Source organism: Mustelus asterias, chromosome 11 (assembly GCF_964213995.1).
Source record: "Mustelus asterias chromosome 11, sMusAst1.hap1.1, whole genome shotgun sequence".
NCBI lineage: Eukaryota > Metazoa > Chordata > Chondrichthyes > Carcharhiniformes > Triakidae > Mustelus > Mustelus asterias.
In genome coordinates this window covers 40968306-40992762 of record NC_135811.1, presented here as the reverse complement: position 1 = coordinate 40992762, position 24457 = coordinate 40968306, and the positions used below count along the sequence as shown (strand labels likewise).

Below are 24457 nucleotides of genomic sequence, written 5' to 3'. Positions count from 1 at the left end.
GTTTCAATGCACATCTGTGTTCTCGACCAGATAAACACCTTTGGCCTGCTTTGGGAGATGAACTATTTCTGGAATTTAGACCAAAGTAGTATGGGGTTGGATTGCTAACAATGCATGTTTGCTTGCCAAAACACTAAGTCTTTAACCCACTGCCAAGCATTCAATCCTTTGGTTTTGAACCATGATTTGCTATCTCTGAGATTAATATTCTGACTTAAAAGATTTTAATTAGGCAAGGTCATTTTGCTAGGTTAAAAAAAAAACTATTAAAATAAAAGTAAAATACTGCTGGAAAACTGAAATAAAAACAAATTTCTAAGAAATTCAGCAGGTCTGGCAGGCTCTGTGGAGAGAGAAACAAGAGTCGATAGAGTTAATGTTCCTGTAGGACTCTTCAGAGAGAATGAAATCAGAGACTGTTTCTCCACAGATGCTGTTAGGCCAGCTAAGTTTTTCCGGCATTTTGTTTTTATCTCAATAAATCAACATTGCTTAAGATTTATATTGAAGGTCACAGAATATTTGTTACCCTTTCAAGTAAAAAATATTTGCATAATTTGATGATTTCAAACATGAAGCAATGTGCAAATTATCTATTCCGCTAAGACTTCAAAAAAATGTACTACACAGTTTCATCCTGTTAAATACTGATACATCACTGATTTCCGATCCAGAAAATAAAAACAAGATGACTAGATTTAATTAGAACCAAACCAAATCAGTTGCAACAGATTATTTTTTAGGTGGACAATATCAGTCCCATAACCTGATCTCATCTGAGACACAGTAACATTGATGGTAAATAAAATACTGATCAATCAGCATCAATGGAAACTAAGTTGATGAAATGTCACTGGCCTGCAACATTTAACTCAGTTTCTCTCCACAGATGCTGCAGATCACTATTTTGTATTGCATATTTCTAGCATCCATAGTTTTCTGTTTTGATATTATATAACTGTTTCTAATAGGAGAGGTTTTAGTTATATGTTAGGTGCTTTAATAAAGTGAATAACCATAAGACAAGAGCAGAATTAGGCCACTCGGCCCATCGAGTCTGCTCTGCCATTCAATTATGGCTGATATTTTTCTCATCCCCATTCTCCTGCCTTTCCCCCATAACCCCTGATCCCCTTATTAACCAAGAACCTATCTATCTCTATCTTAGACACTCAATGACCTGGCCTCCACAGTCTTCTGCATCAAACAGTTCAACAGATTCACCACTCTCTGGCTGAAGAAATTCCTCCTCATCTCTGTTTTAAAGGATTGTCTCTTTAGTCTGAGGTTGTGCCCTCTGGTTCTAGTTTTTCCTATTAGTGGAAACATCCCCTCCACGTCCACTCTATCCAGGCCTCGCAGTATACTGTAAGTTTCAATAAGATCCCCCCTCAGCCTTCTAAATTCCAACGAGTACAGACTCAGAGTCCTCAACCATTCCTCATACGACAAGCTCTTCATTCCAGGGATCATTCTTGTGAACCTCCTCTGGACCCTCTCCAAGGCCAGTAGATATAGGGCCCAAAACTGCTCACAATACTCCAAATGGGGTCTGAGCAGAACCTTATACAGTCTAAGTACATCTCTGCTCTTGTATTCTAGCCCTCTCTACATGAACGCTAACATTGCATTTGCCTTCCTAACTGCTGACTGAATCTGCTTGTTAACGTTATCAGGTTAACAATCAGGCTAGGGGAGAAAAAAACCAGAGGGCATGGGTTAAGGGTGAAAGGAGAAAAGTTTAAAGGGAATATTAGGGGGGGAGGGCTTCTTCACACAGAGAGTGGTGGGAGTGTGGAATGAGCTGCCGGATAAAGTGGTAAATGCATTTAAAGAAAAACTTGGACGGGTTCATGGATGAGAGGGGTGTGGAGGGATATGGTCCAAGTGCAGGTCAGTGGGACTAGGCAAAAAATGGTTCGGCACAGACAAGGGGGGCCAAAAGGCCTGTTTCTGAGCTGTAATTTTCTATGGTTCTAATCTTGAACAAGGACTCTCAAGTCCCTTTGTGTTTCTGATTTCCTAAGCATTTCCCCATTTAGAAAATAGTCTATGCCTCCATTCCTCCTTCCAAAGTGCATGACCACACTTTTCCATATTGTATTCCATCTGCCACTTTGCCCACTCTCCTAGCCTGTCCAAGTCCTTCTGCCGCGTTCCTGCTTCCTCAATACTACCTGTCCCACTACATATTTTTGTACCACTCAATGAAGAACTCATGAAATAATTTTTTCTCTGTGGGTTATTAATTGCATTTTCATCTCCTGACATCAGTAACAACAAATACATTTATATCCATTGACATTGTATGCAAAATACTGGAACCCAGCACTTGTTTCTGTAGTTTGAGATGTTGATAACGGTCACCAAAATTTGTGAAATGTTTTTGATGCAAACACCTGAAATCTTAACAAACAATTACTCTGGGTACTTAAAGATGTATAGCAGTTTATTTACTGACATGCATCCATTACTGACCATAACCACTTTCAAAACAGAAACTACAAAATGGGCAAACAGCCAAAAGATGTACCTGCATTTTATTTCCACCCAAATCTTTATCCCAACAGTTAAAAAGGGCAAATTTTGTCAATATCCTTTTTGTTCATTTTATTTAGTTAGCAGCAGTACTTCCAATAAAAGCAAAATTTTTCAAAAAGAATTCCTTCCCCCCACCCCACCCATAATGAAAAAAAGCTATCTTGTTGATCAAAGGTAATTTCTAAAATAGGCTTCCGGCTTCCTTGTTGCATTTAAAGTACACCTACTACTTAAACCAGTGGTTCCCAAAGGGTGCGGCGCGCCACACTGGTGCGGCGAGAGAGGATGGCAAGTGTGGCGGGAAGATTCAAGGACAATCAAAGAAACATTTAAACATGGTTTAAACAAGCATTGTTTTATACTTTCTGGATATCCCATGATCATATTATAAAGTAGCTGTGTTCTATGTTATGAATCAAGCACTGCTAGGGGTTGTTTTGAATGTATTTCTTATCAATAAAAAATTTGGAGTGGCGCGAGCAAATTTTTATTCCGAAAGTGCGGCCCAGTGAAAAAAGTTTGGGAACCGCTGACTTAAGCTATTAGAACACTTGAAAATCAGTTCTGGGACAAGTGCCCAAAAGGGAACATTTTCATTTAAAAATGGACATAATAAACAGATCTTTTTAAGAAAAATGAGGGGAGCACCATGAAACCATAGCTCAGAGTCAGAATCAGAGGTTTACAGCATAGAAACAGGCCCGTCGGCCCAACTTGTCCATACCACCTTTTTTAAAACCCCGAAGCTAGTCCCAATTGCCCGCATTTGGCCCATATCCCTCTTACCCTTGTAACTGTCTAAACGCCGCGATCATCTTTGGCAGCTTGCTCCAGATACTCAGCACTGAAAAAAATTGCCCCTCTGGACCCTTTTGCATCTCTCTCCTCTCACCTTAAACCTATGCCCTTTAGTTTTAGACTTCCCTACCTTTGGGAAAAGATATTGATTATCTAGCTGGTCTATACCCCTCATTATTTTATAGACCTTTATAAGATCACCCCTCTACGCTCCAGAGAAAAAAGTCAGTCTATCCAGCCTCTCCTTATAACTCAAACCATCAAGTCCTGGTAGCATCCTAGTAAATCTTTTCTGCACTCTTTCTAGTTTAAGGTCTTTCTCGTCTATGCTCCTTAAGCATTTAACAAAAAAGCTTGTATACCAAAATTATTTTTTTCCTACTGCCCAAAATTCTTGAAGCAAGCATAGCAGAGTTGGAAAAACTATGACCAAGCAGGACATTGCTTAACTATTCAATTCAATGTGCAACATTGTACTGACAAATCTCAAATGAGATATTTTGTTAGTTATTTTCTGGTTTCCTTTTCTCGTCTCCCAATTAAAGCACTAAAATGGTAGAAGATGCAAAGATCTTATACATAACGATGTTTCAAAAATACTTCTGTGGTTTTAATAACTGATGCAATATCAGCATCCTAAAAAAAGAATGGAATGCAAAGCGTTTCAATAGACTTTATTGCTGATTAGCTTTTTTTAAACCTTGTTGCTACTCCCAATATATCAGCAGTTTGTACAGTGGAAGTGCACTAGTAAATACATACTGTCAATCTGTTGTAAAGCAAGTCATACAAAGACCGAATACAATTCACTAGCATTTACAAGTACAGCAGAGCACATTTTAAAATTAACTGATACAATCACTTAAGATAAAATTTCCTGTACAGTATATAAACTATCACCATTCACTGCAGTTTACAACCCAGGAAATCAAATCCAATTTAGGTTGACATTTTCAGTGCAGGGTCATTGAAGTTGAGGTTCTATGCTGTCCCTGAACATGCCACAGCTAGTTAATGATTCCAGGGAGTCTTTTATATCTGCACCTTACCTAAATCCAGTTGGTTTGCTCATGCTATTCAAGAGGAGGAGTTGAGATTTTGTCTACAACCATTGAGAGCCACATAGAAAAAAAAACAATAGAGTTCTGCACTAGCCTTTGACCATCTTGGTGTCACAGTATATTTTAATACACAATGAAGAACTCCACTGTAAGTAAATAAAAGTCAATAAGCAAGACAGAGCTTTACCTCAAGGATTCAATTTCCCTTACAAATGTTCTACCCTTTTACATAAGAAAATGAAATTAACCAAGTGACAGCAGATTGGTGCTACAAATCTATCATTTGCTGTTTACAACATAAAGGGGTCTTATGGCTTCACAGATGCACATAGGAGTCCAGTCTCTTGTCTCCACAGCACTGAAAACAAAAACATATAATTGGTAGCAGTCAGTGGCTGAAATTGTCCCTGTATAAAGTAGGAAGGCACCGATCATCTGTATCATGTATGTAAACAATTGGGTAAATTGACGGTTGAAAGCTATTGTACATGCAGGCTTTAATGTTTTTTTCAAAAAAGCTCCCTTGGCTGCATTACTAGTACAAAGGAGATCTGAAGAGTTATCCACTCAAGGTAGCGACAGCCCTGTTTTTGCTGCTAAAATCAAGTTGCACAATAAAAATTGATTTTTTTTTGTATGTATGAACATGCAGATGGTATAAATAGGGGAGACACAAGTCGGTCACTTTCTCTTGCACTTCATACTACAATAAGAGATCTTTGACATTCCTTCTCAGAAGGTACAGCAAATAATCAAGATGAAAAGGCAAAAAGAAAAACATTTTTGCAGGAAAGATTGACAAACTGTACAAGTAATGTACATTGAAGATCAGCAAGTTTGAATACATCTGATCATTTAGGGTTCCTTGCATACTTATTTTGCAACAAAAACAGGTGGCATACTCGGGGAAATGCTGGAAGCATCTTTCAGACAAGAGTCTCTGGTCTCCTAGATGCACATGAACAGAGAATGACAAAACAATTGAATTATCCCATTAATCCAGTTAGAGAGTCAGCTGTTCACGTTTTCTAAATGATATAATGAATAAAGGAAGCCTCCAGGTGGGCGGACATTTTGTCTAGAATGTCCCTTCATGCAGTAATATGATGCTCAGCTCCAGCAGAAAATGGCTGCTGATCCACTAGCTCCACATATATGATCTGCCCGCCATGTTAAAAACCTGCTTCTAAACATTTTTTCATCCCATTTCTCAGATTCTCCCCATCCCTTTTGATGGCACCCAACTCACGATTTGATGCAATTCCACCAGGGACCAGCAGCTTCCAGAACCTCAAGCTGCCTTCTCTACTTGTGTTATTCATCTGAAGACAGCAGCTCAGCTGAGCCCAATTCGGTCCTCGTTTGATGTCTGCATACAAGCATTTATCAGCAGAATCAAATTTTCACTACTCCTCACTTTAGCTGCCAACTGCATAGTTCCAAACACTACCCCTGCCCAAAAGCTGGACAGAATATTGTGCCTTGTGTATGACACAATCTTGCAGAGGTGCATTTACCAACTGACATATTGTGAAAGTGTTCTAAAGAGTAGCTCATAACCATTAAACAGAGTAAAAGACACACCAGTGCACCTGCAGCTGTCTTGCTTTTTCAAATAAAATGGGATGATTCGCTGCTTCTTTAAAAGGACTCGGGTTCAATCATAGTGAACTTCACTGTACAAGACTTATAACACATACTCGAGACACTCAACATTCAAAAGACAAAATCAATGCACTCCACAGAGCTGTTAACCCTTTCAACAAGTCAGATATCATTCTGCAAACAATCTTTATAGGGTCTGATTTTCTTTAAAGTACACTTTCCTCTTCATTAAATAATTTTGGTTTATTTCTATGGAAGCACTTCAGTTTTTGGTAAACTTCATGCACGTATTAGTACTAGGAGTGAAAATAATAATAGAGCAGCTCTACTGATTTACAGTAGCCTAACCTTCACTTCCATCCTCCAACATGGTCTGGTTACGCAGTGTCCAGTGCTGTTAATAGTACACCTGAACTTAATATCATGGTTTGCTCAGTTACTTCATCATTGTGCACAATACACCTTAAAAGCAAGCCATGACCAACATTAACTTTAGTTGCTACACTGAAAGGTGACGCAATTAAAAGATAAAGGTTAATGCCATCCATGGTATTGGTTTATGGCAAATGAAGGAGCCAACATTCAATGTTGCTTAATGCGGGCTCCTCCGAGCAACTTGGGTCTAACTTTATCCCTCTAAATTTGTGTTATAATTTCATGATTTTAAAAAAATACCATGAATGATCTAAATGCATTATTTCGACATTACTTGTGCATTGGGTACATGTCCAGTGAGTGCTACTGGAGAAGAGGTAACATTAGCATTTTGCAAGCCTTGCATCTTTGATAACGATATGCTGCTAAATGCCAATGAAGTTGCTGCATACAAACACCCAATGCGCCTTGCAATCATGGAGATAAATGGGCATATGCAGTATTTAAAGACATTTTATACTCACTGTATTTAAAACTACTGCGCTAGATCATTTAAAAAAAATCATTTGAATCAAAATAAAAAAGGCTCTAGTCTTTATCCATTATTCACCCTGGAATTTTTTTTTGCAGTAATTTTATTCAATTGAGATAAGTCTCAGACAATGAAAACAGTGACTTAAATAGGAGTACATTCCAAATTATACTAGTCATTGTCCACCCAAGAATATGGGCTACATCACAGCCATTAATAGCCCAAAAATAAAGTCAAACTTCCTTCTGCTCGGTCCTTTTGCTTGCTTGTCACAGCTCAAGCTCAGTCCTTCAAGATAACTTGGCAGAATTCACCAGGATCCAATAGCCATCTAAAATGGAGCATTGGTTGAAGCTCAGAGCCAGTTAAAACACAGGAAGGATATCCATTCATCTTTCCCCTGATCTTCAGCTATCAGAAAAGAAGAAAGGAAAATTACTATATCATAGGTTGATTAAAGGTTGCAATAACAAGTACCTGCAGAGAAACACATTTTAGCTACTGAATACTGACATTAAAGAAAGCTAATCATATCATGCAGGTGCACACAGCAAATGTTTTTGTATCCATCATAAGCAAAACCTTTTGGGATATAAAGTTGCTGTACAAATCTGTACAGCTCTTACAAACTTCATTTTTTTAAAATTACAAGTTTTAAAAAAACACTATGGAATTTATAATAGTGGAATGCAATGAATTTGCTGATAAAGAAAATTAGCTCAAAACTACTCCCAACATTTCTATGGGCTAAGAAAATTGATGAAAAAGACGACAAATTACTAGGGTTTTTGAGTGATATGCAGGGCCTGTTGGCAATACAATGCTTTATGTAACATCTGTGTTAGCTAAATTTCAGTAAATATGTACCATTGTTGATCTTGTTCAGTCTTTAAAGTGCTTCAGTGCTGTTTTGGGAAGAGAAAAACAATTGGCCTGGACCCAAGAACCGCACCTCTTTAAAAAGTGCCATGGATCCAAACATCCATCTAAATAGTGCTTCGGGGCTAACATCTCATAGGAAACTGTTCAAATGCCTGCTTCTGACAATTTCCACTTATGTGAAGTCCCACTTCTTATGAGTGCAAGTTTAGTAGGTAAGAGGGAGAGAAATTGCTGAGGATTTGAAATGTCTAATAAGACAATTAAAGAAACAATAGACTTAGCAAGAAAGGTAGGATTTTTTTTAAAATGTGGACAAATAAGTAGGTAAATAAGAATGAAACATATGTTGGAAACAGGGTGTCACAAATTGGGACTCCAAAAGGCATGGGAGGCACTAAGCGGGGTACCAAGGATTCATTCTAGCTTTTTTTTTAATATAGCGAGTGAGGTTTGCAGATAGGTGTCAGAGTGCAGAACAAACAAACAGATTTTCAGACAACTAGATCAATTTGCAACATATATGGTTCAATATAGTAAGTAAAAAGAACAAGAGGCCAAGAAGGGGACGTTCGTAAAGCAAAACAGTCTTGAGGTTAGTTATAGATCACTTCCTTCACCATAGTGCTTAATGACTGAAAAAATATCAAATTAGATATTCAATTCAAACCTAAAGTAGTTATACAGTTGCTGTATAAAGCACTGCCCAAAACACTGGTGTAGTCTGTCATTACAGACCTATTCAGAAATTACCCTTGTATATGCTTCTAAATTCAAAGCATTTATCAACAATTTTAAATAGACCCTTCTGTATTCATTCACATTTGTAAAAGCAACTCTCTCATTAGTAAATATTCACAATGCAATTAATTGTGGTTTCAAGGAAAGTATACGTGCAAAATTGTACTGTGACTGAGACATCTTCAGTGAAGCAAAATACTTCAGTTTAACCACATTAATTTTCTATGGCAACTATGCACATAAATCCCTTTGGAAACCAAACCATTCAACCTGGCTAGACAGTAAGTGCCTGTCTGAATCACCGTTGAATGAATAATTTACTTATAGCCCTCTGTAAACAGTCAGGAGTTAAATGAAATATAGGAGCTTTCAATAAAAAGTGAGCTTATATACACAAAGTATGCAGTAATTTTAACTTAAAAATTAAAATCTAATATTAAAAATGAATGCTATTTAAAAATCAACATGGAGGTTAATCAGCATATCTCAATATTGTAGCCAGTGTTCAGTATTTAGATCTAACGGAACTCTGTGGTAATGTCAGGTGATCTCTCCACACAAATTCTTATGCATTGACAAGTTTCTTCGCCTGGGAAGTTGCAGTAGGGTAAATGTACCAGCTAAGAGAAATCTTAGTGACAGCTACCTATCCATTTCCTTGCTTGGCAGTGCAAAGTTTTAATACAAATCAATATCTGGAAATCCAAAGATCATTAAAACTTCAGTAACTAAAATGATGGGGAAGTCTGGAATAGATTTATCTGCAGGCTGCTGAAGAATGAAAATTACTTACCAACTATAGCAACGTTTTAGTCAACAACTGTTTTAACAGGTCAAGGGCACCATTTTAAAAACATACAAGGTCAAATACATTATATTGCAAAATATTTTCAACCCTTACAAAAGCATTATCCCATGTACAAGATGCACAAGAACCTTGTTTATAATGTGGAATAAAGTGCAGGAATACTCAGCAGGTTTCAGCATCAGTGGAGTGAAAGAGTTAATGTTTTGAGAAGAATACAACTTCTTGAGGGGAGAACCTGATGGGTTTTATGCTGTTGAAAATGGGGAAGGAAGGACAAAAGAGAAAGCCTGAGATAGGAGAGAGGGTTGGAGGGCAGGAGAGATTGAATGATAAAACTGTAATGGAACAAAAGGCAAAGGGAGTGATATTGATTGTAAAGAAAAATGTGTGAATGCTAGAATAATGCACAGCTTTGTACAAAAGCTAAAATGGTGAAAAAGATTCAAACCAGCACATGACAAAAAAAAGTACAAACCAAAATAGAAAGAGTTCATGGTCTGAAACTGTTAAACACAACGTGGAGTCCAGAAAGCTGTAAACTGCCTAAGCCGAGGATGAGATGCTGTTCCTCGAGCTTCACTGGAACACAGCAGCAGGCTGAGGAAAGAAATAGGAGCGAGAAAGCAAGCTTCACAATCCCACATGAGGCAGTCAGGTCTCAGAATGGAATCCTGGCTCGATAGATCTTAACTTTTATTTTCTTTCGTGGAGAAAAAAGTGGATTTGCATGAATCGAGTCACAGGACTGTTGATTTACTTTTTAAAAGAATAAAACATTAAACAGGATCAACTAAAACACACTACTCCTTCACCCCACCTATATCTTTACAGATGTATATGGATAACACAAGTTACAAATTATATATTTTACTCTAATGTTCTAAGTACATAGCCCATGTAAACCAGTAGGCCAACTGTGGTTAGCCACACCACATTCTGAAACTAAGTAACAGATGCCACCCTCCGGATTTCTCATCAAATTCCCCTCCATGCTCGTCACACTGTAAGCCAACTGGTCTCACTGGAACTCTTGACTTCCATACGAGTGCTTCCAAACTTCACTCTAAAAAAAAAATACACTCCTTTGAATCTTCTCCCAAACAAACTCTCTCTTGGATGCCTTCATCAAGGATCCACTTCCAGGATTTCAATCACTCCTTTTGGTATTCCTGTCTTGGATTACCATGTGCATTCTAGGTTCTACACAATCTCGCAGGTACCTGGCCATGCCAACAGAACACTACTGCTTCACAGGCTGTATTGGATGTCACCAAACTTGATTTACCTTGGATGTCTGGCTTCTCGCTTTGCAGACTTTAAATCTGGTTCTTGCAGTTGTCTCTAACTCAGGGCACTTTCACCGATTCTTATTTTAATTCTCCCGCACAGGACCCTTTTAAAATTGTTGTTTCTTTAATTGTCTGAGACACTCTTTTTGTCCCCACTCTTCAAGTTTTTGGACTTTTTGCTCTTTTACGATATCTGCTTTCTGCAGCTCTGGTCCTGTCCAGGTTTTCTTGGATTTAGCTTACAACTAACTCACAGGATCTTTCTGTCCTAGGGTGACCCCTGGTTGGTAAACAACAACTTAATTTTCCCCTTCACGTTATAAACCCTCACTCATTACCATGCATGCATCTAAACCAAACCGAAGTCATTTCAAACACAAAATTAAACTTACTCAAACTTATAAATTCCAAGACCCACAACTACAAATATAAATTATTTAAAACTACCTCTATTTCCTGATACAAGGAGTTTGGGGTCTTGGATAGTGAGGAGAAAAGACACCATTTGAGATTGCATGGGAAGGTGCTGTGGGGAGTTAGGTGGAAGGAATGTCAGCTGGAAAGGAGGGACATTGTTTGGTGATGGCATCATGCTGAGGTGGAAGAAGTGGCAGAGGAAGATCCAAGATTGGATCGATGCAGGACTTGAGCTATAGAGAAAACCCAAGGCTTGAGGTCCTTTGGCACAGACAGTCATGAGTGGAACAAGGATAGCCAAAAGTTGAACAACAAAGGATGTGTTAGCAAAGAACATTACAGACATCCATTAGTGCAGTGAGCAATGTTTCATAAGGAGCATTAACTACACATATTAGGACAGGTGACCAAAAAGTCAAATCAAATAATTAGGTCATAAGGAATGTCATAAAATGAGGAGACAAGTTGAGGGGCAGAGGGTTGGGGAGGAGGTTTGTTATAGGCCCAAGCAGCTAAAGGCCAGTGGTCGATCAATTAAAATATTAAAAGTTGTAAAAGTGGAGGAGAAGGTTAGAGATGGGGAGGGAGGGAAGCAAAGCAATGGAGGGGTTGAAAACAAGGATGGGGATTTAAAATTAACTGAGGTATTGCTGGACCAAGAGCCACGGAGGTCAATGAGTACATTGTATACATCTCCCCTGTACTTCAGGCTAGTAAGGCTACAGGTAAAGTTCAAGATTATGAGGGAGGTTGGCCAAGAGGGCATGAGGAGCAGCAAATGATTTTGGGTTTTAAAGGGCCACCGATAGAAAAGGGAAAACCACAATGTCAGCTAGCACGTTAGCAGAGGTTGGGAAGCCAAAAAAGTGGAAGAGAAAGCAAGATAGATAAACAGCTGAAGAGACTGAAGGGGTGACGTCATAGGAACAGGAGTAGGCTATTCAGCCCATAAAGCCAGCTCCACCATTCAATACGATCACAGCTGATCATCCACTTCAATGCCTTTTAACCACACTATCCTCAGATCCCTTTGTGTCATCGAGTATTGAGATGTCACAGCTCTCAGGGATAGAGAATTCCAAAGATTCACAAACCTCGAGTAAAGGAACTTTTCCTCAGCTCGGTCCCAAGCCGCTTCTCCCTCATTTTGAAATGGTGCTCTCTGGTTCTAGACTCTCATACCTGAGTAAACATATTACCTGCATCTATCCCTGTAAATATTTTGTAGCGATCCCCTCTCATTCTTTGAAACTTAAAACGCATTCACTCACCAACTCTCAATGCAGTCAGTTGACATCCATGAATCAAAATTCTGGTTTGAGCATCTATTTGGGAAACAGTGCGGATATCCATTGGGCGAGGTGGTGTGGAGTGCAGAGGGCCACTGGTACAGGCTCTCCAGTGGAATCAAAATAGCAGAAAAAGAATGGAGCATGTATCAATCGTAATTTGATTCTGCACAATAGTTTCAAGTGTTGCTAGTGACCAGCAAAATAAGAGGCAGGGAAAGAAAAACACAGGGACTGAACAGTAAAAGAAAAGTGATCAGGGAAGTTGAAGGCTAAATTCATATGGACCAATACAGAAGAGTGCACTGTTGCAAGAAACAGCAGGTGCTTGTCGAGTTAGTCCAATCTGGTACAGTCATGAATGTTGGTAATGCACTGGTGGGCAAATGGTCCAGATTTGAGTCAGGAGTCACAAGATGCAAGCAGACAGCAACAGAGTCCATTAAATAGCATGATGCAGCATTAAACAGTCTCCACAGAAAGCAGTCAAACAGATGGAGAGGAGACTTCTGTCAAGACCTAAAACTGCAATAGAGCAAAGAAACCAATATTACATTACAGTTCCAGTTTGAAATCTAGCAGATAATGGCAGGTGGAGGACAGGCTCCACAGGATAACAAGCTTTCAAATCTTGCCAAATTATCAGAAATAAGCAGAAACACAAAGCATGCACAAATCGACCAAAATCATAACTTTTTGGTGAGGGCAGGAAACATCATATAAAAACACGAAGTCAACTAGCACTTGATAACTTCAGCACAAATATGGGTTCAGTGTTCACCACTCCTGATGCTGTAGGAGGCCTTGAGACGCAATGGTAGCATCCCTACCGCTGGACCAAAAGCTCCAGGTGCAAGTTCAATACCAGGACCTGTTGGCCACGGAAGTTATGTCCATAACGTAGTTTAACAGGCTGATAATCAACTCCGGAATCCTTTCACCAAACGTAAAAAAATGTGGGTCTGAAGATACTCTAAAAAACTGATGTTGTAGTGGACGAAGTAGACAAGCACAAGGCAACTGATGGTCAGATTGTCATTGGTAAGCAAAACCCTAGAATCTTACAGCAGAGAGGATGATCAAGAATTAGAGTCTAGGCAGGTGAACCTCCTCCTGGAAAAGAAAATCCAATTAATCCCACTTAGCCCTGCCATTTCTCCCCTCAATTATTTAATCGAATTCTCTTTTGAAATTCATCCATTCAGGTTGTATATTTAAGATCTTAAGAGCTTGTTGCATAAAAGTAAATGGAAAGAACATCAGCAGAAGCTAATTCAACCTCGAATCTAGTGCAGTGAAGTTCCACCCAGTTCCTTAGTCAATTAATCTTAATTTGGTTACTGCCTTCTAAGTGCCCATCGAAACACCTCAACTTTGTTCACTGACGCATAAATACAAGACGACATAAAACTAACCCGTGAGCTAACAAATAATCCCTGTATAATGAAATACAAAATACTACAAAAGGTCATGAATGTAGCCCAATCCATCCATTGACTGTCTACACTTCCTGCTGCCTCGGCAAAGCAGCCAGCATAATTAAGGACCCCACGCACCTCGGACATTCTCTCTTCCACCTTCTTCCATCAGGAAAAAGATACAAAAGTCTGAGGTTACGTACCAACCGACTCAAGAACAGCTTGTTCCCTGCTGCCATCAGACTTTTGAATGGACCTACCTTGCATTAAGTTGATCTTTCTCTACATCCTAGCTACGACTGTAACACTACATTCTGCACGCTCTCCTTTCCTTCTCTATGAAGAGTCTGCTTTGTCTGTATAGCACGCAAGAAACAATACTTTTCACTGTATGCTAACACGTGACAATAAATCAAATCAAAATATCCACGAATGCTAGCAATGCAGCTGGTCACCACTCTGAAGGCAAAAGATCAAAACTGGGTTTTTTGTCAACAATAAGTACTACTTGTTCAAGAGACTGTTTCTCCAAGCTACGCATCACTCCATACTTTGTGATGGTTTCATAAAAGTAACATTTTTGCTACTTAACCGGGATCATTAAAAAAGTTTCTTAAAACATGAATTCTAAGTAAACAGCATATTTCCAAATATAATCGACACATTGTGGTAAATGTTAAGGATATCTAATTATAGTTATGGTAGCAAATCTCAAAAGTTTGGCAGTATTAGGCAAACAAATGTATCCAAATATAGAAAATCCTAAACTTACAAATATATGTTTCCTTCAAATGTCTCTTTTTAACCTTTGCAACATCATTCTTTTTATCCATTCGTGGGACATGGGTGTCGCTGGCTGGCCGGCATTTATTGCCCAACCCTAGTTGCTCTTGGAGGGCAGTTGAGAGTCAACCACATTGCTGTGGCTCTGGAATCACTTGTGGGCCAGACCAAGTAAGGACGACAGATTTCGTTCCCTAAAGGGCATTAATGAACCAGATGGGTTTTTCCTGACAATCACCAATGGTTTTGTGGTCATCAGTAGATTCTTAATTCCAGATATCTTTATTCATCTTTAATTGAATTCAAATTCTACCATCTGCCATAGTGGGATTTGAACCTGGGCCCCCAGAGTTTAGCCGAGTTTCTGGATTAATAGTCTAGCTTCAATACACTAGGCCATCACCTCCCCTGTAGGTTTCAAAGGAGGAAAAGGCAGTTGGAATAAAGCCATTACTGGAATAATAGCTTCCAAACAGGCTAGATGGCTCAGATTTTGAGATGGCCATGACAGCAAAACTGTCATTGTTCACCATCATCACACCACTAAAACAGACAGCTGTTTTAGTTACTGGAATCGACATGTGGAGAATAACACAAATGCAGAAATTGCTGTCGGTGATTCAAAGTTTCTCCAGTTGTTGAGGGCCTCCATCCTCCAATCATAAAAAAAAGTGTTGAGAATTTCCACTTACAAAGTTGTTAGTCTTGCTGTAAAAATCTTTTTTAAAAAACCACATTTTGATGAGGAATAACTGGATTGTACTAACCTCAATTTGCCACATACTCTCATTTGCCCCGAAAAGCTCACTTTAATTCTGCAATGTCAAATATCTCCATAATGTTAAAAAAGTACATTGAAAATAGAAGCAGAGAAAAGATCATTCGGCCCTTTGAGCCTGATCTGCCATTCATCTTGATCATGGCTGATCAAATTCAATATCCTGACCCCAACTTCCCACCCATATCCCTTTAGCCCCAAGAGCTATATCTAATTCAGTCTTGAAATCAGACAACGGTTTGGCCTCAACTACTTTTTGTGGCAGTGAACTCCACAAATTCACCATACACTGGATGGAGAAATTTCTCCTCATCTCAGTCCTAAAAGGTTTACCCTTTATTCTCAAACTATGACCTCCTAATTCTGGACACCCCACCATCGGGAACATTCTGAATCTACCCGATCCTGTTAGAATTTTAAGTTTCTGGATCCCCGCTCACTCTTCTAAATTCCAGTGAATATAATCCTAACCGACTTGGTCTCTCCTCATACAACAGTTCTGCCATCCCATGAATCAGCCTGGTATGCCTTCACTGCACTCCCTCTATTGTAAAAGCATTGTTCCTCAGATAAGGACACCAAAACTGCACACAATACTCCAGGGGTGGCCTCACCAACACCCTATACAGTTGCAGTAAAACATCTCGATTCCTATACTCAAATCCTCTCGCTATGAAGGCCAAAATAGCATGTGATTTTTTTACTGCCTATTCTACCTGCTCACTTACTTTCAGTGGCTGTTGCACGAGGACACCAAGTATCCACTTCTCTCAATTTAACTCATTCAAATAATGCCCATTTTTGCTACCGAAGTGGAAAAACTCATTTAGCCACATTATACTGTATCTATCATGCATATGCCCACTCACTCAGCCTGTCCAAATCGCACTGAAACATCTTTGCATCCTCCTCACAGCTCACCCAACTTTGTATTATCTGCAAATGTGGAGATAATACATAATGTGAACAGTTGAAATCCTAGCCAGATCCTTGTGGTACCCCATTAGTCACTGCCTGCCAAATCAGAAAAAGACCCATTTATTCCAACCCTTTGCTTCCTGTCTACTGACCAGCTTTCTATCCATCTCAAGACACTAGCCACAATCCCACGCGCTTCAACTTTACATAGTAATCTGCTCTGTGAGACCTTGTCAAAAGCCTTCTGAAAGTCTAAACCACATCCACTGGTTCTCCCTGGTGAAATCTACTAGTTATACCCTCAACGAATCCCAATAGATTTGTCAAGCACGATTTCCCTTTTGTCTGATTACAACACTGCTTCCCAAATGCTGTGCTACGAAATCTTTGATAGTGGGCTCCAGCAACTTCCCCACTACCAATGTTAGGCTCACTGGTATATAGTTCCCAGTTTTCTCTCTACCTCCCTTTTCGAATGGCAGGCTTATATTAGCTGCTCTCCAATTGGTAGGAACCATTCTAGAGTCCAAAGAATTTTGAAAAATGGCCACCAATGGATCTGCTATTTCTTGGGCCACTTCCTTAAGTATCCTGGGATGAAGGTGATCATGCCCTGGAGATTTATTCACCTTCAACCCCACTAATTTCCCCAAAACCATTTCTCTACTAATACGGATTTCCTTCAACTCCTCACTAAAAAACTCTTGTTTCTCAGAACTTCCAGTACATTGAAAGACATGAATAAAGTGCAAATTTAGTTCCTCAGCCATTTCTCTGTTCCCAGTTATGAATTTCCCTATTTCTGACTGTTAGAGGCCTACATTAGTTTTTTCTCTTTATATACCTATAGAAACTTTTACAGTCAGTTATGTTGCCCGCTAGCTTACTTCCATGCTCTATTTCCCCTTCTAAATCAATCCCTTGGTCCACCTTTGCTGAATTTTAAACTGCTCCCCATCCTCAAGTCTATTGCTTTTTCTTGCCAATTTGTATGCTTCTTCTTTGAATCTAACGCCATGCTTTGGCCACAGTTCCCTTACCATTCTTACGCCAAATAGGAACAACATTTCTGGAGTTCATCCATTCATTTCTTAAATGCTTGACATTGTCCTTGTCCAACATCCTTCCTTTCAGTAATGTTTCCCAGTTCTGAATAGGCAACTCATGACTCAGCATCATAATTACTGTTATTGACATTCGGGACCCTGGTCTCAGAATCAACCACTTAACAATCCACCTTGATAAATAATTCTATCATATTATGGTCATGCATCCCCAAGAGTTCTCTCAACTAATAAAAGCAAATTACTGTGGATGCTGGAATCTGAAACCAAAAGAGAAAATGCTGGAAAATCTCAGCAGGTCTGTCTGGCAGCATCTATAAAAGGAGAGAAAAGAGCTAACGTTGCGAGTCCAGATGACCCTTTGTCAAAGCTATCCACAAAATTACTAATCTCTGGCATAGTTCTCGCAAATAGATTGCCAACTAACCCCCTATAACACAATAACCAGTACAAGATGGCCTGTTCCATTCCTCAATGTATTGGTCCAGAAAACCCATCCGTCTACACTCCAGAAATTTCTCCTCTATTGTACTGTGAATAATTTGACTCACCCAATTTACATGCAGATTAAAGACACTCATAAATCACAGATGTTCCTTTATCACATGCATCTCTAATTTCCTATCTAATGCTATTCTCAACATTACCACTACAGTTTGGTGGTTTGTATCCTACCCTTACGAATGGTTTTTCCCCCTTGGTGTTTCTTAACCCGATCCATAGAGATTCACATCATCTGAGTGAATATTATTAAAACAATTTTCAGAAAGTTGTTTTATTTTAGTTTCTATCTCGTCATTTCTTTTGCGAACTGAAAAATACCTTTGCCATTGCTGTTGCACATGCACACCAAGATATCACCTTGATGTGGACCAAATTTAAACCATCAGGAAAGGGGAAAACGATGCCAGAAATTGATAGATTTTTGTGGGTAGCAATCTTGCTTCATCACTGAACAAAATCCAGGTGGGTGTGTTAACATTGCAAAAAAGTGACAAACCAGCAATGTAAATAGGTTATTCACCATTGATCCAAAATTCTCACCTGATGTTGTACGTTCCTACACACAAGTTTAAGTGAGCAAAAAGGAAAAAAATTCGACTGGAACATGCAGCTCCCTTTTAAGTTCTAGAACAAAGAAAATTACAGCACAGGAACTGGTCCTTCGACCCTCCAAGCCTGCACCGACCATGCTGCCCGACTGAACTAAAACCGCGACCCTTCCGGGGACCATATCCCTCTATTCCCATCCTATTCATGTATTTGTCCAGACACCCCTTAAAAGTTACTATCTGCTTCCACCACCTCCCCCGGCAGCGAGTTCCAGGCACCTACCACTGTCTGTGTAAAAACACTTGCCTCGTACATCTCCTTTAAACCGTGCCCCTCGCACCTTAAATTTAGTAATTGACTCTTCCACCCTGGGAAAAAGCTTCTGACTATCCACTCTGTCTATGCCCCTCAATCTTGTAGACTTCTATCAGGTCTCCCCTCAACCTCCGTTGTTCCAGTGAGAACAAACCAAGTTTCTCCAACTTTTCCTCATAGCTAATGCCCTCCATACCAGGCAACATCCTGGTAAGTCTTTTCTGTACCCTCTCCAAAGCCTCCACATCCTTCTGGTGGTGTGGCGACCAGAATTGAACATTATATTATGTAAATAGGTAATTAAATGTTACGTAAAACATTTTTAACAAAACAATTCAAAACTCAGCACCACAGCTTTATTCACTGCTGCACATAACTAGGAACATTACGATCGGCTCAGATACACTGGGGATCTGCTCTCTGCAGATCTGCTCTCTGCAAACAAGGAATAAGTTCAAGTCCCCCCCCCACCTTTATTCTTTTAAATACACAGGAGCTTGGGAATCTGTAGTTCCCCATCGCTTTCTCAGTGGCAACACCTTGGCCAAAGTTAACTTGCCAACAAGTCAATATTCTTTTCTCCTGTAGCATAAATAGTTAGTGTTTGAAATTTGGCATTCTTGCATTCAGCCCGAAAATGCTGCTATATTTTCAGGACTCAAAGGCCAAGATGGATCATTCACTCAACACTTCTGGCTGAAAGCAGTTGCAAATGCTTCAACCTGAGTAACGCAATTAAAATGATTGAAGTAGACCAAGAAAGTTAAAATGTGCCTGTGTATTTTTTTAATAAAAAAAGCACAAAAAGCTTGAACCTATTCCTGGTTTGCAGAGAACAGACCCCCAGTGTATCCAAGCCGATCATAATGTTGCTAGTAAATACGTGGGGTTACGGGGATAGGGCAGGACCTGGGTGGGATTGTTGTCGGTGCAGGCTTGATGGGCCAAATGGTCTCCCTCTTCACTGTAGATTCTATGCCTTGTGTACCAAGAAAATTAGTGTAACTGATTATCCTGAATCAGTGCAAATGGGGTTTGGTGAACTGAATCTTGAACCAGTTTAAAGATCACAAATGTTCTTTTGAGCATTTGAAATTCTACAATTTTTCTAGCTTTTGCAGTCAATTCAGTTCGGATTGCACCAATAATACCAGGGTAAATGAGTGGAAACTCTATCCTCAGATTTTTGAATGAGACGTTCGCTTGTTCCAACCCATTTTCATGGACTCAAATTTTGCTGTTTAGTACAGCTGTTTGTTGTAGCAGTAGACAAGCACTGCTGATCAACATCAAAACTTCAAGTGATTGATCAACATAATGGCCTGGATTTTGTAAACAACAGTGAAGCAATGGTGCTCACCGCTGACGGCAAAGAGAAGGTGCCCACAAATATCTAGTGATATCCATGGCATGGATTTCATCTTTCCCAATGTTAATTTGAACCTGCTGCCAAATCTAGGGGGTCCCCAGGTATCCATTAACAGTGATATCATCAGGCAAGCCATTAGCACCCAATTGCACCAAAGTATTCTTGGACAGCAAACTAAGAAATTAAACTGCCCTCCACTTTTTTCTGTAAATCTTAACAAGAGAGCAAAATAAAGATCAGGGCATAGGCATTCAATTAAGGTAGAAGCTGAAATATTAAATATAGAAACAAATGAAACATTTGGCATTTCACACAACTAGATTTTCTGAATGTTCAGCTGTAGTTACAGAAATCTCATTACACCTCATCTTACAATGCAGAACATAGGGGGAAATCTTAAGAGTCATAGTACAAGGAAGCTCAATTATTGTTTCTGACATTATGATGGTGATTACACTGCAAGATAAAGTCACCATAGTCCAAGATGATGATAGGCTGTGGCTGATGGTGATTTAACCTGAGGATCACATCATCTCAGGCAAGGGACATGGTTGAGAATCACGAATAACCTCAGCAGTTACAGGAATTTAACCCACGCTGCTGGTGCAGCTCTGCATCATTAATCAGCTGACCAGATTCCGACACTATAGTAATACTTTATCTATCGGCTGTACTGTGCTTTGAATCATCCAGTGGCCATGAAAAGTTCTACATAAATGCATATCTTTCTGGTTTTTCATTCTAAAGATTGCCATTTCTGATGTTTCAATAGCACACCCTGGGAAGGAACAGGGAATCACTAATAGCAGCTTCTGGATTTCTACTTTTTACCCTGCACGTGTGGATGCCATCAGTCAAGTAATGTTGGGCATCAAACTTTATTACAGCTGCAAAATTTGGACTAATATGATTAAGCTACATTTTTCAGCATGCTGCCAAGACTTTATGCAATTAACAACTAATTGGGACAGCCTATAAGCAGCAGAATCCTTAATTTTAAATGGGATTTTCATGGGAATGCCAGCATTTAGGACCTATTCCCAGTTGTTCTTTAAGCAGTGTCAGTGAATTGCCTCCCTAAACTGATGCATAGAAACTAGAAGCAATAGGAGGCCATTCGAGCCTGCTCTGACATTCATTTTGATCATGGCTGATCATCGAATTCAACATCCTGATCCCCCTTCCTCCCCATATCCTTTGATCCCTTTCGCCCCAAGAGCTATATCTTATTTCTTCTTGAAATCAGACAACGTTTTGGCCTCAACTACATTCTGTGGTAGTGAAATAATGATGCAGTCCATCAGGTGACAGTATACACAATGATGCTGGAGAGAGTTCAAGGTTTTTGACTGCAATATAATTCCAAGTCAGGATGATGCGCGGCTTGGAGGGGAAATTTATAGGTGATTGTGTTTCCATGCTCCAGCTGCCCTTGTCCTTCTAGGTTGTAGAGACCATGGGTTTGGAAGGTGCTCTCAAAAGGAGGCTTGTCGAATTGCTGCAATGTATTTTGCAAATGGTACACACTGCTGCCATTGAGCACCCAAGTAGGATGGGAAATTTTTAGTGGGGTGGAATGCCAATTTAGTGAACTGCAAGTTTTGAGTGTTGTTGCAGCTGCACTGGCTGGGCCAGTTAAGCTTCTGGACAATGGAACACCCTAGGATGCTGATGGGGAATTCAGCAATGATAATGCTACTGATTATCAAGGAAAGATGATTAGATTTCTTGTTGGGGATAGTCATTGCAACACACAAGGGTGGCAGGTGATTTTGCTCCAAGCCCCCAAAACAAATCAATCAGAGGCAAACAATGAGAGAAAAGGCACCCCCAAACTGTTTTCCAAATCACAGATACCGGTTCTCCCATGCTCATTACTTTAGATTCTCCAATCACAGGATCCCTCGACCCCACACTTGCTGTTCCTCCAGAGACAGAATCTATGATTGGAAGAGCAGCGAGAGCGAGCTCCTGTGATTGATGGAGTTGCAGCAGTTATATTAGCTGGGTCCACTGCCAGCAGAAAGGAGGCTTTTTAACAAGAAAAGGTTTGAAGATTCTGATTAGCCAGGAAGTAAAGAACTCCAGCTGATTTAACATTGCTGGAGGACAAGTCATGGGATTATACCTATAGGGATTAAGAATCCTGTTGAGCAGGGGTTTTATTTTTTTTAAAATGGGCATTTTCATTTCAAGTCTAGGTGAAAACAGTCCTGCCTCATACTCGATTCAAACCATTTGGCAATAACTACTAATTTTGCAATCCACTGTGTCATTTATTTTCCACATCAGTTTAATCACTGTAATTTCCAAGAAATGATGTGCGTCAGTTATTTTGAAAAATAACATGGACAGAGTTAATCAAGTAGTTGTGTCATTAAATGTAACTTAATTCATCTGGTCATCTTGATGCCGCAGAATTAATCTGTGTATTCTACTTGTGCAGGTGGACCTTTGGAAGTCAGTACCCTGACAAATTTCTCAGCATTCATTTATTTCACTGTGGTATTGAGGAAAGAAACAAACACTAACAGAAGAAAACCAAAGAATGCCGACGTCTTTGCAGATGCGAGGCTCATTCCCAGTAAGTTGTGCCAAGCGGTTAAAATTTTCAATCTGGAAAGGGAGTATGGGAAATTTTTGCTTATTAAATAAACAAAAACATCAAAATGCAATCAGTGAGCATCCCCTAGACTTTACGATACAGGGAAAGGCATTGGTGAAACAGCCGATGATGGCTGGACTGAGGCTACAAAGTGGAAGTCCTGCAGCAATGACCTGGGGCTGAGATGACTGGTCTCCATACTTCTTCCATGTTAAGTACGACTCCAACCCAATGGAGAGTTTCCCCCCCCCCCTCCCCCCCTATTCCCATTGACTCCAATTCTTCGAGGGCTGCTTGATGTCACACTCAGTTAAATGCTACCTTGATGTTAAAGACAAATCACTTTTCACCTCTGGATTTTGTCCAGGCCTGGATCAAGGCTTACTCAAAGTTAAAGTTCATTTATTAGTCACAAGTAAGGCTTACATTAACACTGCAGTGAATTTACTGTGAAATCCCCCAAGGCTAAGCTCAGTCTTGAAAGTTACACACACACAGTTCCAGATTTATTTTATCCATGTAATTATATTTTTTAAACTTGGGACACTTAAAGATATCAGGAGTCAATACACCCACAAAATACCACTCCCCGCGATTACAGATTTGCATTTAAAAATAAAATGATTCACTTCCTGTGGTATTGATCACAGCATGTCAAAACAAATATTATTCTGACTAGTTTTACCCTAATCACTGGCTGCCCATTGATTAATCTTGGGTCTAACAACACCAAGCGAATCTTCAAGATCTGGGAGTGCAGAAAGGTGGTTAGCAATTTGGCCTTCCACTTGATGCTTCTGAATCCTTAAGATTTTATTCCAAGTATGGGTGGGTGGGTCGAAAAGAGAGATTGAAATCATCCTTCATCAGTTCCACCTCTCAGTAGTCCATTTGGCATCATGAAGTATCGACAACGGTAATATTCCCCATTTTATCAACTCTTTCCTGTCCCACATGCTGCCTTAAAAGCAATCATTAGGAATGTTTGTTAATTGAACCCAGTTTAAAAGATGCCAGTTAAAAATCAAATTTTCTACAATTTTTTTTAGTTGCTCCTGGGAATTGTGCAAAACAAATTACTGGTTATCAGTAACATTTTCTCTATCTCCCTGTTTGAAGTTTATTTATTAGTGTCATAAGTAGGCTACATTAACATTGCAATGAAGTTACTATGAAAATTCTCTAGTTGCCTGTTCAGGTACACCGAAGAAGAATTTAGCACGGCCAATGCACCTAACCAGCACGTCTCGAGTGTGGGAGGAAACCAGAGCACCCGGGAGGAACCCCGCGCAGACATGGGGAGAATGTGCAGACTCTGCAATGACCTTTGAGCTTTTTTGGGAGTCCCAAATCCAAAATCAGAAGAAAGTTGCAGAAAATGTGACCATGGGATTTGCCAATGATGAAGTACAAAACACAGGCCCAAATCTACTTAAGAACTAGCAAGATGAAGTCAGAAAGTCTGTAATGGAATTGTTGGAAAAACTCCTCAAAAATGAGCAACGGTTTACAGAAACAGTGCATGGGAATTTCCAAAGATAAACCATTGATACAAAAGCATTGTTAAAAATTCCCAACAACAGGAAGTAGAGTTTGGGGACACAAATTGCTTATGATTACAAGAATTATATTCTGGTCAGATCATCTTTGCTCAGGCCAAAGTTCCATTCTACATATTTATGTAAACGTGGCCTTCGGCCCTCAATTTATTTCCTTCTGCCGCATCACCCCTTCATGTCCAATCTGATATATTTATTCCCCTTTGATGCCTTCAACTACATATGCTGGTCAATATCATGGGATGGTCCTCCACAGACTG

General features: G+C 39.6%; 1 protein-coding gene across 2 annotated transcripts in view; it reads right to left on the bottom strand.

Annotated features, from left to right (window-relative positions):
• Nucleotides 1–3998: 3998 nt before the first annotated feature.
• Nucleotides 3999–24457, bottom strand: part of pwwp2b (PWWP domain containing 2B) — a 58733-nt gene continuing 38274 nt past the window's right edge. The window contains exon 4 of one of the 2 annotated variants that reach the window (XM_078223470.1): nt 3999–7323. The gene's annotated coding sequence lies outside the window, so the exon portion shown is untranslated. Of the gene's footprint in view, nt 7324–9815; nt 9938–24457 lie in introns of those variants that run through there. The other variant, XM_078223471.1, reaches the window with a different exon arrangement.